This window comes from Prionailurus viverrinus, chromosome C2 (assembly GCF_022837055.1).
Source record: "Prionailurus viverrinus isolate Anna chromosome C2, UM_Priviv_1.0, whole genome shotgun sequence".
Lineage (NCBI taxonomy): Eukaryota > Metazoa > Chordata > Mammalia > Carnivora > Felidae > Prionailurus > Prionailurus viverrinus.
This window is the reverse complement of record NC_062569.1, coordinates 16,905,980-16,919,238: the sequence shown is the minus strand read 5'-3', so window position 1 is coordinate 16,919,238 and position 13,259 is coordinate 16,905,980. Positions and strand designations below refer to the sequence as shown.

The 13,259-nt window shown below is 45.7% G+C and overlaps 1 protein-coding gene across 3 annotated transcripts in view; it reads left to right on the top strand.

Annotated features, from left to right (window-relative positions):
• The window catches only part of RARB (retinoic acid receptor beta), a 174,190-nt gene that overhangs the window by 12,166 nt on the left and 148,765 nt on the right, over nucleotides 1-13,259 (top strand). Inside the window, exon 1 of one of the 3 annotated variants that reach the window (XM_047874387.1) lies at nucleotides 1,333-1,340. The exons of the other annotated variants lie outside the window; for them this stretch is intronic. The gene's annotated coding sequence lies outside the window, so the exon portion shown is untranslated. Of the gene's footprint in view, nucleotides 1-1,332; nucleotides 1,341-13,259 lie in introns of those variants that run through there. 3 annotated transcript variants of the gene reach the window in all.

The following is a 13,259-nucleotide window of genomic DNA, read 5'->3' as shown; positions in this document are numbered from 1 at the left end:
CAGGATTTTCACAGAATCCCAGTGGGCTGGACTTCAATTATATTTCTTGCAGTCATCACATCGCTGTGGCATCACATTCTATTCCTGTGCTCCTGTGTCCTTGTTGACTTTCAAATGGACAGAGCATCTTCCAACATTTCCAAGCTACTTTCAACTCAGTTGAAACGTCTTAAACTTAAGGGAGGCAGAGAGGAACCGGCCACACTCTGTGGAAGGCTCACCATGTGTTCTAGAAAATGCCATCCTGTCTCTCCCAGGAAGACCTTCTTCTGCTCCTCATGTATGTGTGCTCTGCTTTGCAACCTGGTGCCTGGCACACAGTAGGTGCTCAGGAGCTAAGCTGAGAATAGTTCAGTAGTAGCAGACTTACAATTCAGAACATCCCAAATGGTTTCCGCCTTGATACATTTGTATGTTTTAGAGTCACTCAGAACACCTGAAGGTAACCTTCCAGGGAGCTGTCAAAACTTGGTAAATTCAGGTTGGCGGTTATGGCGAGCACTTACGAGTGCGTTAGCCAGAAAACTGGTCTGAATGGGCACAGGATATTTCCTTGGGCTTCTGGCGTTCGTTTTGATATCCGAGAAGCAGATTTTCTGATGGTCCTTCCTGTTAACCAGGACATGGTCCCTCCTCCCCCCTTTTCATTGTCGATCCCTAGAAATGATGAAGGTAAATAGACATAAGACCAGATTAACAATCAAGAGAAACTTTTGAACGAGGTTTGTTCCCTGGACCTGGGCACAAGTTGTGATGGATTTTCATTCGAATGCAAAACCACCATCATCATAATTATTATTGATGAAGCTCTTACTGCCTGCCAAGTACACAGAATGAACGATGTCATCTGGGAAGCCCTGTTATCGCACCATTTTACGGATGAGAGTTCCCAGGCACAGACTAGATCAGGTACCCAACTCCGGTCTCCCAAGTAGAAGCGAGCCAGTTGCAAGTTCCCATCCCGGCTTTGCATTATGTGGGTTGCCTTCCCTCTGCCAACTATGCAAAGTAAACTCCTATGTGCTTTGCAGGAAGGGGCAATAAGAAGGTTGGAAGCCTCAGAACCCACAGAATAATAAAAGGGTTTCCAAGTGAAAGCTGGAAACAATACATTTTTAACAAAATGGGCAGTTACTCTAATTGCTGTGCCCCTACTGTTCAATTCCTTTTTATGTCCTAATTCATTAAATTATGTGCACACACAGGCTTATTATTTACAGATGTATGCACTTTTAACTGGCTCATATGAAACAGATGTTTCGCGAAAGGTAACAGAGAGCAAGTGATCTAAACCCTCCTTTAGTGAGTATCAAGTGAGTATTATAGCCCATTACCTGCAAGTCTTTTGCTATTATTTTGAACGGCAATGTCCAGTGTGGGGAGGAGAATTCAATCTGTCCCCTGGAGGAACAAATAAAAATACAACGACCCTATAAACAGACATCTGCATCTCAAAATAAAAGAGGGTGTGTGCAGGTGACAGGCAGGTGGTGTTCACATGTGGGCTCAGGTGGATATGAATGAGCTTTATAAGCAGTTTGGGGAGGGGGGGAAGACACATTGCATTACAGCCAACTTTTAAAAACAAACTTATTTATTTTTTTAATTTTTTTTTAACGTTTATTTTATTTTTGAGACAGAGAGAGACAGAGCATGAACAGGGGAGGAGCAGAGAGAGAGGGAGACACAGAATCTGAAACAGGCTCCAGGCTCTGAGCTGTCAGCACAGAGCCCGACGCGGGGCTCGAACTCACGGACCGTGAGATCATGACCTGAGCCGAAGTCGGACGCTTAACCGACCGAGCCACCCAGGCGCCCCTAAAAACAATTTTAAAGGGCCTTGTTCTATGATATTTTAATCATTACTGTCTTGGAATATGTAGCTGAGCAATTAGCATACTCCTTTTATGCAGAACTTCTTCATTATTTTTTAGATGGAATTAGTCCATTGCTCTTGTATCTGGCAGGAATGCATGCAAAGTATACAGTCCATGTCAAATTATTGTCTCCCAGATTCTAAAAGAGTTGAAATGAGCCTTTCTGCGGGTTCTTTGTGGCTCCACCAAAATAATCTTTAAAAAAATTTTTTTAATGTTTATTTATTTTTGAGAGAAAGAGAGAGAGAGACAGACTGAGCATGAGCAGGGGAGGGGCAGAGAGAGGGAGACACAGAATGTGAAGCAGGCTCCAGGCTCTGAGCTGTCGGCACAGAGTCCGACGCGGGGCTTGAACTCACGAACCACGAGATCATGACCTGAGCCAGAGTCAGTCACTTAACTGAGCCACCCAGGCGCGCCCCCCCCCCAATAATCTTTAATTAATAATTATAGAATTAACGTATTGCTATGTAACAGACCAACCCAAATACCGTGTAGATTAAGACACAATTTATTAACTTTCAAGGTTCTGTCTCTCTTGGGGTCCTACACGTGGCCGCAGTCAGAAGCGACTGAGGCTGGGGCACCTAGGTGGTGCAGTCAGTTGAGCGTCCGACTCTTGGTTTCGGCTCAGTCACGATCTCACAGTTCATGAGTTCGAGCCCTACATCGGGCTCCACGCTGACGGCGCGGAGCCTGCATGGGATTCTGTCTCTCCTTCTCTCCCTCTCCTGCTTGTGCTCTCTCTCTCTCTCTCAAAAATAAATAAATAAACTTAAAAAAAGAAGAAGAAGTGACTGAGGTTAGACTTGTCTATGGGTTTGACCCCGGTGGATGTTCCAGAAGCCTTCTCCATTCACATGTACGCTTCCGCAGCTGACATCGCAGCAACGGCTGGAGGCTGCCATGGCATCTCTCTCTCCACATGGCCTCCGCTTATGACATGGGCTTCCTTACAGCACGGTGGTCACGGGGCTCCATACCTGGCTTCCCCTAGAATAAACATTCCAGGAAACCCATATGGAAGCTGCCAGGCTTCTTAGGGTCTAGCCCTATGTGTACCACAGCATCACTCTTGCCACTTTCTGTTGATCAGAATGAAATCAGAGTAACAGCTCAGGTTCAAGAGGAAGGGCCTTAACGCGTTGGTGTGGATTCCTGGAGGTGTGGCTCATTGACCAGGCCATCTTTGGAGACCACTTACCATACGACGAGCCATAAAAATAAATGTACACCTCCTTGTCAACGCAGTGTAGCATGGCCTAATAAAAATAAACGTGACCAGTTCACGTTGCAAGGAACTGGGTGGCCTACGTCAGCAAACAGTCATTTCAGTGCCCCTTCAGAATATTAGGGAGCAGTAATAGTCACCCCTCAGAGTCCATTCAGATTTGTTGTTTGTGATCTGTTCATTTTCTAAACAAACACACAAAATCAGAGCAAAAAGATGGCTGAAAATATGTCATGGTTCATGTTGAAAGCTGGGGACCGTCACAACTGAAATATAAAATGGGGCATGAAATATTAAGTGGCATATCAGGTTTATTGCATATATGACCATGAGAGTGCATTTTATTTTGTCTTATGGAGCTCTAAAAAAAAAAAAAAATCCATGTAATGGATTAAAGGTATTAAAACTCCCATATTCTGCCTGGCTCGGGGCCAGGGAACAAGCCACGATAAATAATCCCAGTGGAGAGAATATGTAGGAAGGAATTTTAAAATGTATTTATGATAGACATATTGACCTCCCTAACTAATAAAAATGTGTACATGAGGTTAGTTTTGAAGGAAATGTGCAGACCTTACACGTTTATAGTGCATATAAATACCGTATGCTCTATAGCGTTAGCATCCTTAAAATATTTCCCACATCTCAGTGACATATGGCTGTCATACTCTATCTTTACCCTGGAAGCAAAGGAAAGCATGGATTTTATAGTAACATGTACAGTTTACCATAAGAAGGGATCGTTTTAATTTCCTTTATCTTAAAGCAGGGGTCAGGAAACTAAGCCAAATCTGGCTCGGAATATGCTTTTCTAAATAATGTTTTATTGGTACATACCACGCCTGTTCATTTACGTCTTGTCTAGTGCTCCCTTCTCCCTACAGTGGCAGAGTTGAATCGCTGTGACGGAGACCATATGGTCCACAAGACCGAAAATATTTACTACCTGGCCCTTTTCAGAAAAAGCTTGCTGACCTTGTCCTAAAACATCAACACATTAATAACACGGCTTCGAATAGAAACAAGCAGCTTTGTGTCTCGTTTAGAGTAAGCCTGTATGTGGATTCAGGAGGCCCATTCTAGATCAAGCCACGGCCCAGCCGTGTGACCTTGGCTAAGTCATTTAACTTCTCTGTGCTTCAGTTTCCTCCTGTGACTAATGGACGGGAAAAAACGGATAATGATGATAATCCCTGCTCTCCTTCACACTCTTGTCACAAGCAAGCACTCGGGGTGGCGGGAGTGCAAACACATCTCAAGTCCCACCGGCAGGTAATGCGCGCTTGTTGGCGGATAACCGCCGAACCGCCCACAACCATCATCATTTGTTACCTCGGTGCCGCGTGGAAGAATTTCTGTGCAGAGTTCATTCTTTCACTCGTTTTTTCTTCAACTGATGCTCATCGAGTCCCTCCTGTGTACTGGGCGCTCTTTCAGGCACTGAGGAGCCCTGAGCGGGGCGTGAAGAAGCGGTTTCCGGGGGTCCTCTGCGCGGGGACTGCGGGTGGGCCGGGAAACCCATGAAGAGAGGACTGTAGTGGCACTTTGGCTTAATGCCCGAGAGGCTGGGAAGGAAGGGACTGTTCAGAGAGAGCATAAGGCAACAACGCTGACACATACTGCTTCACTTGTCCTGGCTTTCAAGAATCTCTTTTGGAAGGAGGGATGGCCATTTGGGAAAGGAAAGCGGAAGCGAGGGTCAGCGAATCAAGACGCGAGTCCACCGTGTGCAAGAACGATGAGAAGGTGAACAACGCTGAGATTCGCCAGCCCAAGTGTGATCCTTGATGGTGGTACTTCTGCTTGTGTAACACTGACGTGTGACCGACCTGGCGCTTGTGCGTGTCATTGCGTCCCTTCACAATGGTTTATCATCTGACACCCACAGTGATCCGATGAGGGGCACGCTCGCATTTTCTACAAGGAGAAATGGAAGCTCAGAGACGTCAAGCTGCTCACTCACAGTCGCATAGTAAGTAGCAGAATTAGGATTTGAACCCAGACAGGCTGGCTTCAGAGTTCACACTTCCCGTCACATGCCTTGACTTATCTGTAAAGATGGAAAGTTCCCTTGAAGGAAGGAATATCCAAAAAAGACCTGAGCTTGGGGACCGCTCAGAGGTGGAAGATTGGGGAAGATTTCCTTGTTCTTTCAAGTTTTCTTTAGCAATTTCTTTTTTAGGAACCACAATTCAAACACTTTGCACCTCTCATTCTTCTCAAGAAATTTTGAAAAATCACTTACAAAAGAAAAAACACAACAGTTACAGCATCTCCATAAGCTTAATTCCATGTGGAAGCTCCAGAATCTTTTAAAATGCCACCCAAGTGCACCCCTTTGACCTGATGATGTGCTATGCTTATCCCCGGCACTAACAATATCTTCCTATTAGTGAACCAGGAGGTGCAGGGAAGGAGTTCACTGCCGTCCTGCTTCTAGAAGTCAGTAGACAATGACTGAGGGGGCTGTGGCACAGCTTTAGAATTTTGGATGTTGGTTTCATTCTTGTGCCAGTTAAGCTTCGGTTAAAGGAGTGTATATATGGCCCGCCGGCAAGAGAGAAAACCAACTTAGGGGCGGGGCGTCCAGAGCTGTCCCCTCCGTCCCCCACCGCCAGCCCCAAATTCTGGCAGTTGAGCAGGCCACATTTGGCCCGAGTTACTGCTCCCGACAGTGTGTAGAAACACGCCCTTGGAGCACTGCCAAAGGCCTCTGGAACCTCGGTTTTAGCTGCTGCCATTCTGCCTGCTGGGGGTTGGTTTCTCAGCAGGGAAGATGTGGGAGGGGTGTGTGTGTGTGTGTGTGTGTGTGTGTGTGTGTGTGTGTGTGTGTGTACCTTCTAATTCCTGTGTTTGCTTCTGGGGGACTTTCCTACTTTATTGCTCTGACTGGAAAGAAAAGAGGGCATTATTTCTGTACCGTTAGCTGCTTTCTCTTTTAGATTTCCAGTTTTACTTTGGGTCCTTATGCTGGGACAACTGTGTGTCCGTCTTAGACGTAGTCTATATATTCTGCCAGCCTCTTGCCGAAGGAGTTCTGTGGTCATAAGGATGTCCCTGTCTTCCGCCAACCCCTGGGTTGAACACCCCTCCTGAACCCCAGACCATTTGCCTTCTAATCGCTGCTCCTGGGTTCTCATCTGTGTGGTCTTGAACAGTGACATAACCACAGTGCCCCCGGTTTCCTGCCTGTAAAGATGAAATACTCAGTCTGCCAATCTCCTAGGGTCAAATGAGTTAAAATATGGAATATGCCTAGAACCTAATGGCAGTGGCTGGCTCATAGTACATGCTGCACAAAGGTTAGCTATTAATATTGTCACAATGTTAATATTTGACTAGACTCTAGAGACGTTTCTGTCATTTTCTCAGGTAACCATGAGTCACAATCTTTTTTTTTTAAGTATTTATTTTGAGAGCGTGAGTGAGTGGGTGTGAGTGGGTGGGGGGCCGAGAGAGAGAGGAAGAGAGAGAATCCCAAGCAGCTCCATACTGTCAGTGCAGAGCCCAACGTGGGCCTCGAACTCACAAACCGTGAGATCATGACTTGAGCCTAAATCAGGAGTCAGACGCTCAACCAGCCGAGCCACCCAGGGGCTCTGTTAGTCGCATTCTTAAGATCGGACTTACCCATCTTTTCCCAAATACTCTGAGAAGTAAGTGTTAGCTATTGTTTTTGTGTTTGTATTTTGTGTAGAGTTCACAAATTGGAAACCCTGCTGTGTAGTAAGTATGCTTGCTGTGTCCACTTTCCAGATCAGGGAAGCTGAGGTTCCGGAAGCTAAAGGGACTGCTAGTATGTGGCAGAGTTAGGCACTTGGGTTATGCCTTCTGTGAGCTGGGATGCCAGGTCCGATTCTCCGGCGCTGTGGGAGATCATCTTATCTGCTGCCCCACTGCTTCGTCCTAAAGCCTCCTCACAGGGAGCATCCTTACCCTAGATCAGGGCTCTTGAAACTCAGCACTATTTATAAATTGGGCCAGAGAATCCATTGGGGGTAGGGGAGCGGAGCAGGGCAGGCTTGTGCATTGTCGCATGTTTAGAAGCATCCCTGGCCTCTACCCACTAAATGCCAGTCGCGGCCCCCAGTTATGACAGCCACACTGTCTGGAGACAAAATGTCTCTTGTGGGGCAAAACCGATGCTGGTTGAGAACCGCTGCCCTCGATTAAAGAAGATGGAAAGAAATGTTGTGTGGGGGGGAGGGTGGTGGAGATGTAGGGGTTGGCTCTTACTTGCTGAGCGCTTACTGGGTGCCAGGCAAGTTGCAAACATTACCTCCCTTTCGCCCACAGGAATTTGAGGATGGTCTGCGTTTTCATGAAAGAGATACAAGGGCTCAGAGAAGTAAGGAAAACTGCATGGCCGTTAAATTACTGGCAGAAGAGGGATCCAAATCCAGGGTCCTCTGGCAGCAAAGCCCACACGCTTCCCAACACTTCCTACGTACGGTTTTCTGCGGGCTTATGGTGTTTTAGTTCTTTTTAGGAATCAAGAAAACCCACACAGTGAGGATTAAATTGGTTTCAAAGTTATTTTCAGGCCACTCAAATGAGCGCACACCTGGAAAAACAAAACCAAACCAAAAAACTTCTTTGCAGCCTAAGTGGGGCATCATTTTGTTGAGAACGGTGGCTTTGGCTAAACGTTGGCGTAATCGCACTTAGCGTTCTCAGACCTGAGAAGATAGCAAGGGTCCCCAGGTGACAAAGCATAATTTCATCTCCCTCTTCCTTGAACACAGTATTCCAAAAAGTATCCCCTCATAACTTTTCTGTTAGGCTGGTATCGACGTGGTTTTTAGCATATATTAACAGCACATACGCAAAGAATTTTGTGTCTGAGATGGTACGTATTTTAATGCCCCAGTTTTAATCAACTTTATGTGCAGGAAATTTGAACAGATAATAGGATGTCATTTATTAGTGCAATAATTGCTTTTTTAGAAGTTATGGGGATCCTGATTAGAAGTGGAATATTGAACTGAATCATTTGGTGTTGAGATAAACTCTTCAGGGGGACCTTAATATTGCGATGCAATTAGCTTCATCTATACATGACTCCTGAGACCGGTTCCCGCATTTGTTCAGTTAATGCAGATCCATTTCTGATGTCTCTCAGTTCAGATCATTAATAAGTAGTTAGATGTGTAGGCCTGTTAAGTGGTTTTAAGGGAGAATTTATTTGAACCCTGTCATAAGCTATCTTAGTATGTCCTAGAAAATAGTGATAGAAAGCATCGTCTGTTAAAAACGTCACCCAAAACAACCTATGAGATAATTTTCGGCTATGTTCCTTGAAGCAAGAAAGCGTATTATAAAAATGAAATGTAGGTGTTGAGTGTGTCATGGTCCCTTATGAAAATATGACAGCACTTCCCATGGTAAAAGTCAGTCCCAGGAATAATTTCTGCTGGCCGTGAGCCCAGGCAGGTATAGCTGTAATGCGGAGTGATTAGTGGATTCTGAGCCTCTCTCTCTCTCTCTCTTTTTAAAGCCCAAACTATCTCGTCACATTTAACCATGTCTGGAATCAAATCAGTGTTTGGAAAATTATAACCATGAATTAAAAGAAAGGGAGGTACGTAATCCCGCAGTTCTCAAATTTGAGTAAATAGCCCTGAGCAGACCATACCCAGTGATGTTTCTAGCAAAGAAAATAAATGAGGGAGATGGAGAATGAGAAGGTAGAAAGGCTGTGGGTTTTAGTGAAATAATAGTGATGTGTATTAAGCCATTTCAGTCTCTTTCGCAAAGGCTGAGAGCGGTGTTGTGCTTTTAAATTCCTAATTCTAAAGTGCAGAGTTCCTGGTCCCTCCCCTCCCCGTGGTTTTGGGGAGGAGTTAGACGAGTTAAGACACGTTAAACAACTAGCACAGCCCCTGGCACCTAGTAAGTGCTCAGTAAATAGCAGATACTATTAGTTCAGGCTCTTCCTGTGCAACTTTGAACCCGCTGCCAACTAAAAGCCACTGCCAGAATTCCGTGGGAGAGAACGAAGGCTTCTGGCTTCTGGTGAGCATAAACACACACGCAGCCTGAAGTTCTCAGTGCATTAAGTACTTCACAAGGTGGAGTATTTAGTAAGGACCTGGGCAAAGGGGAAGCTGACAGAGTTCCCATGCCAAATGCACTCAGCAAAATGTTTGGGATTCTCGTGAGGTTAGGGCGGTAACAAGGCATTTTTATGCCATGGTGTCTCGAATGTTACTAACGTGCTTAGGTTAGGAATTATCTGGAGTGGGACGGGGGTGGTTACGATGCCTGTTTCCATGCAGCAGGGTATCTGGGGTGGCGCTGAGAGTCTACATTTTAACGAATTCCCAGGTGATGGTGATACTGCTGGTCCGGGGATCAAACTTTGAAAAGCATGGCTTGCTTTTAAGGACTCCGAAATCAAAGTCTTCCTCCCAGGCCCCAGCCCCTGTTGTTGTCCCCTGCTTGTGTTCGGCACCTGTTGCATGTGTGGTCAGAATAGCAGGGATTCTCATAACCCAGCTCCAGCCCTCGGCCAGGATCCCGGGTGACCCGGGCAAACACACACTCCTTCAGGGTCACGGGCAGGTTACTGAGTCAAGACTGCCAAAGCCCCGCGTTGATGTTTTCCTTCTCTCCCCACCCCCTCCCTCCTTTGCCTGCCCCAAACCCTGGACTAATCTTGGAGCTGCTTAATAACAACAAAACCAGCAGCCGAGTGAGGCGAGACCATTTCAAAGCAAAGTTTTTCTTGTTTGGCAATTACCTAATTTCACAATGTGATTCACAGATTTGCAAATCCCGTGCGTGTGGAAACAAACCGCTTCTCCTGAAAGGTGATTAAGAGAGCTGATCCTCCCAATTCCTCCCCCACCTCCCGCCCCAACGAAGAGGCGACAGGAAAATTAAATGAGCGACAGTTTGTACGGGTTTTTTTTTTTTTTTTCCTCTCGCACGCTAGCGTTTCGAGCCATGTAAATTACATTTTAATAAAACGTCTACACCCGCGCTCGCACGCGCATGCGCACACACAGGCAAAAGGAGAATCTGGTTCTAATTACTTGTACTTTAGTTGAACTTTGGCGTTTCCTTTGACTTTCTCCCTAATGTATGTGAGCTGTGGGCCTTGCAGTCCTGCAGTGTGTCCACAGAAAAAGGGGGAAAAAATCCAGACCGGCTCTCTTTGGTGCCAACAAAAATGAAGCCCCACTGAATGTTTTGACCAAATGCAACACTTTGCTATTCTCCCTTAATTAGCTGAAATTATTCCCTCCCACCGGGTCCCGGAGCGCTGGGCTCAAAATTCCCCTGGGGCCATGCAGGAAATGCCTTTTACTTTACAACTCCTTTTTCTTTTAAGGCTCAGCTGCCCAGAGAGTGCATTAAAATACTGTCTTAATCACCGAAGGTTCTAGTAAAAAGGCAGGGCTTTCATAATGTTTGATGCCTGCCTGCCGCTAATCAGGCCCAACATAAAATCCTGAAATCTGTCAACATGGTTTAGGCAGCACTAAATTAGTTCTTACAAAGAAAAAAAAAATAGTATACAGTGCTCTCTCTTAAAAATGTTATCTGCTACTTAATCTAACCTTTAGAAAAATGCCAAGCATGTTAGGAATCGTGAAGGGAGCTATTGTTGGAGACTTTCTGTGTGTTTAAATGACACTCAGGTGTGTTGTAACAACAAGGGCATTTATACTGTGTTTTCTCAGGTGAGTTAAGTTCGCAAGTGCCAAGGCCTCTTAAACAGGCAACAGCATTAATTCTTTCTTCGGTGTTCTTTTATTTGGGGAACGACTTAACCCCCCAGAGTTGTGCGGCGTTGAAAACAAGCTGTGTCGCTTGGGAGCACTGGTGTTCTGCTTTCACACCATCTCAGCCTGTGGAGATTCCCTCTAGTTTGTTTTTGTTTTGTCTGCAGACCTCTGGATTTGAAGCCCTTCACAGAGTAGGGCTTCTCGAAGCGCTGTCTGCGGACCGGTGCCAGTTCCTAAACTGCCCGCTGCCAGTCCGTGGTGAGACAAGGGCGGGAACTGAGAGCAAGTGCTTAGAAACTCTCACAGCAATTTAGCAGAGTTAATTTTATGTCTAGTACATCTTTCTTTTTCCCTTAAGTCGTAGCTTGTGTTTTAGGCATCTCCTTTCCGATGCCTTTTTTTTCTGAAAATTAATGTTTTGTTTGTACGTTCTTTTCCTAGGGATTTGTTTTCAGTGAAGTTTATCACGCTGTGAGGGACTGGGGTGGGGAGTTAGAATGGGTCCTCCTTAACCTCAGATAGTCGGAAAGTCACTGATTTCAAGCCAGTGCCTTCTCTCCCTCCCCCCCCCCCCCCCTTACCCTCAGGAATTCTGTGGCTGGTTGCTGATCTGGACCACCCTTTGGGGAGCATTAATTTAAAGGCAAACAAGACCTGTAATGAATTTTTCTAGAAGGAAAGGCGATTCTAGCTTCGTTTCCCTAGTGACAGCCATCTCTGTGTTGCAGGGATGGAAAGGTTTCAAACACGGGCTAGAAGCTTCTGCCAGTGCAGGTTTGGTTGGCCTCACTGTCTCCTTTGGCACGTGTGCAGCCCAGGGCACCCCTGGTGCTGACTCTGCTCTGGGCAGGGACCCGCGGAACCAAGCATCCATCTCGCCCGAGCGGGAGAAGTTCTTCTGTCTTGGCCATTCCCTGACGAAGCAAGGCAGCCCATCTGGTCAGCGGTTCGGATGCCACGTTGGAGGCTGCTGCTTACTGGGGATGCAGTCACCAGACAGAACTGAATAAGTCAATAAGTAAGCAAGGAAATAAATAAAAGCAGGAGGCAAAAAGCAGATCCAAATTATTCCTCAAAGACTGCTTCCCCAAACTGAAATCACATCAGGATGGCTGGAGTGCAGTTGTTTTATTGAATGACACAAGCCTCTTGTCCCCCTGGGAAGTCTGAAAACTGCTTTTTTGGCCTGCCCGAGATCGCTGAATGAGCTAATACAGGACACATTGTCTGCTGAGCCTGCAGAGTTTTCGAGCAAAAATTTTATCATTCCATAGACTGATTGTGCTTGCCTGGAATAAGGAACAAAATGTTTGAGACCTCTCAAGGGCATTTGATGAATCTAACTCTAATTTAAAGGGACTAATAGATTATTGATTTAAGCAGGATGACAGTGAACAGATCAATGGCCAAGCACTGTGTAGCTCTCTTAAATACCAACAATGGCTAGCGAGAGGGGAGCCCCGGGCTGTCCCCCTCCCTTGTCTCCCACTGTCTTTACTGGTGGTGGTCGGAGGGGAGGACAAAAGGGGAGGAGGAGCACTAATAAACTTTGCCAAAGTATATTTTTACTGAAAAGTCTAGAGGTTGCGTTGAAGCACAAATCTGCTTTTATATTGATGCCATATCCTGGTTGTAATTCTAGAACTTGTCTTGACGTGTTTGCTTAAGGCTAGCTTTGGCATTCAACCATACCACCGAGATTTGCTTTTCTGTTTTGCTTTGCATTGTTCTCTGTGGTATAGGCCACACAAAGGAAATACAGGACCATAGATTATCAACTTGGAGGGGGTATTTGAATATCTATAGCACCAACATTGAATTCTTTGCCACCGGTGGGACTGTTTTTTTTCTGAAGATGATTATTTCTTGGCATGTATGAGTCTTTCCTATTTATGTTTGTGTGGGATTCATTTTCGGCATTTTTAAATTACAAATTACAAACCACAACAGAAAGAATTAATTCGTGCTTCAAAACACAGCCTGGTCACCTCCTCTGGGAGGTCTTCTTTGATTTCACTGGGCTCAGTAGGGCTGTTAGCTCTCTTTGTCATTGTACTAGAACCGCCACAATTTGGACTCACCTGGGATTTTTTTTTAAAGTTTATTTATTTTGTGAGAGAGAGAAAGAGAAAACGAGTGGAGGAGGGGCGGGGGGGGGGGGGCGGGGACAGAAGATCCCAAGTGGGTTCTGCTTAAAATAGCCCAATGGGAGACTTGAACTCCCAAACCTGGTCAGATCATGACCTGAGCCACGGTCAGAAGCTTAACTGAGCTATCCCTGTGCCCCAGGATTTCTTTGTTAAACACTGATACCTAGCTCCCGTTCCCAGACGTTCTGGCATGTTAGTTTTGGGATGCAATCTGGACATTAGAATGTTTAAAAGCACCCTAGGTAGTTCTGATGTACAGCTAGCTTTG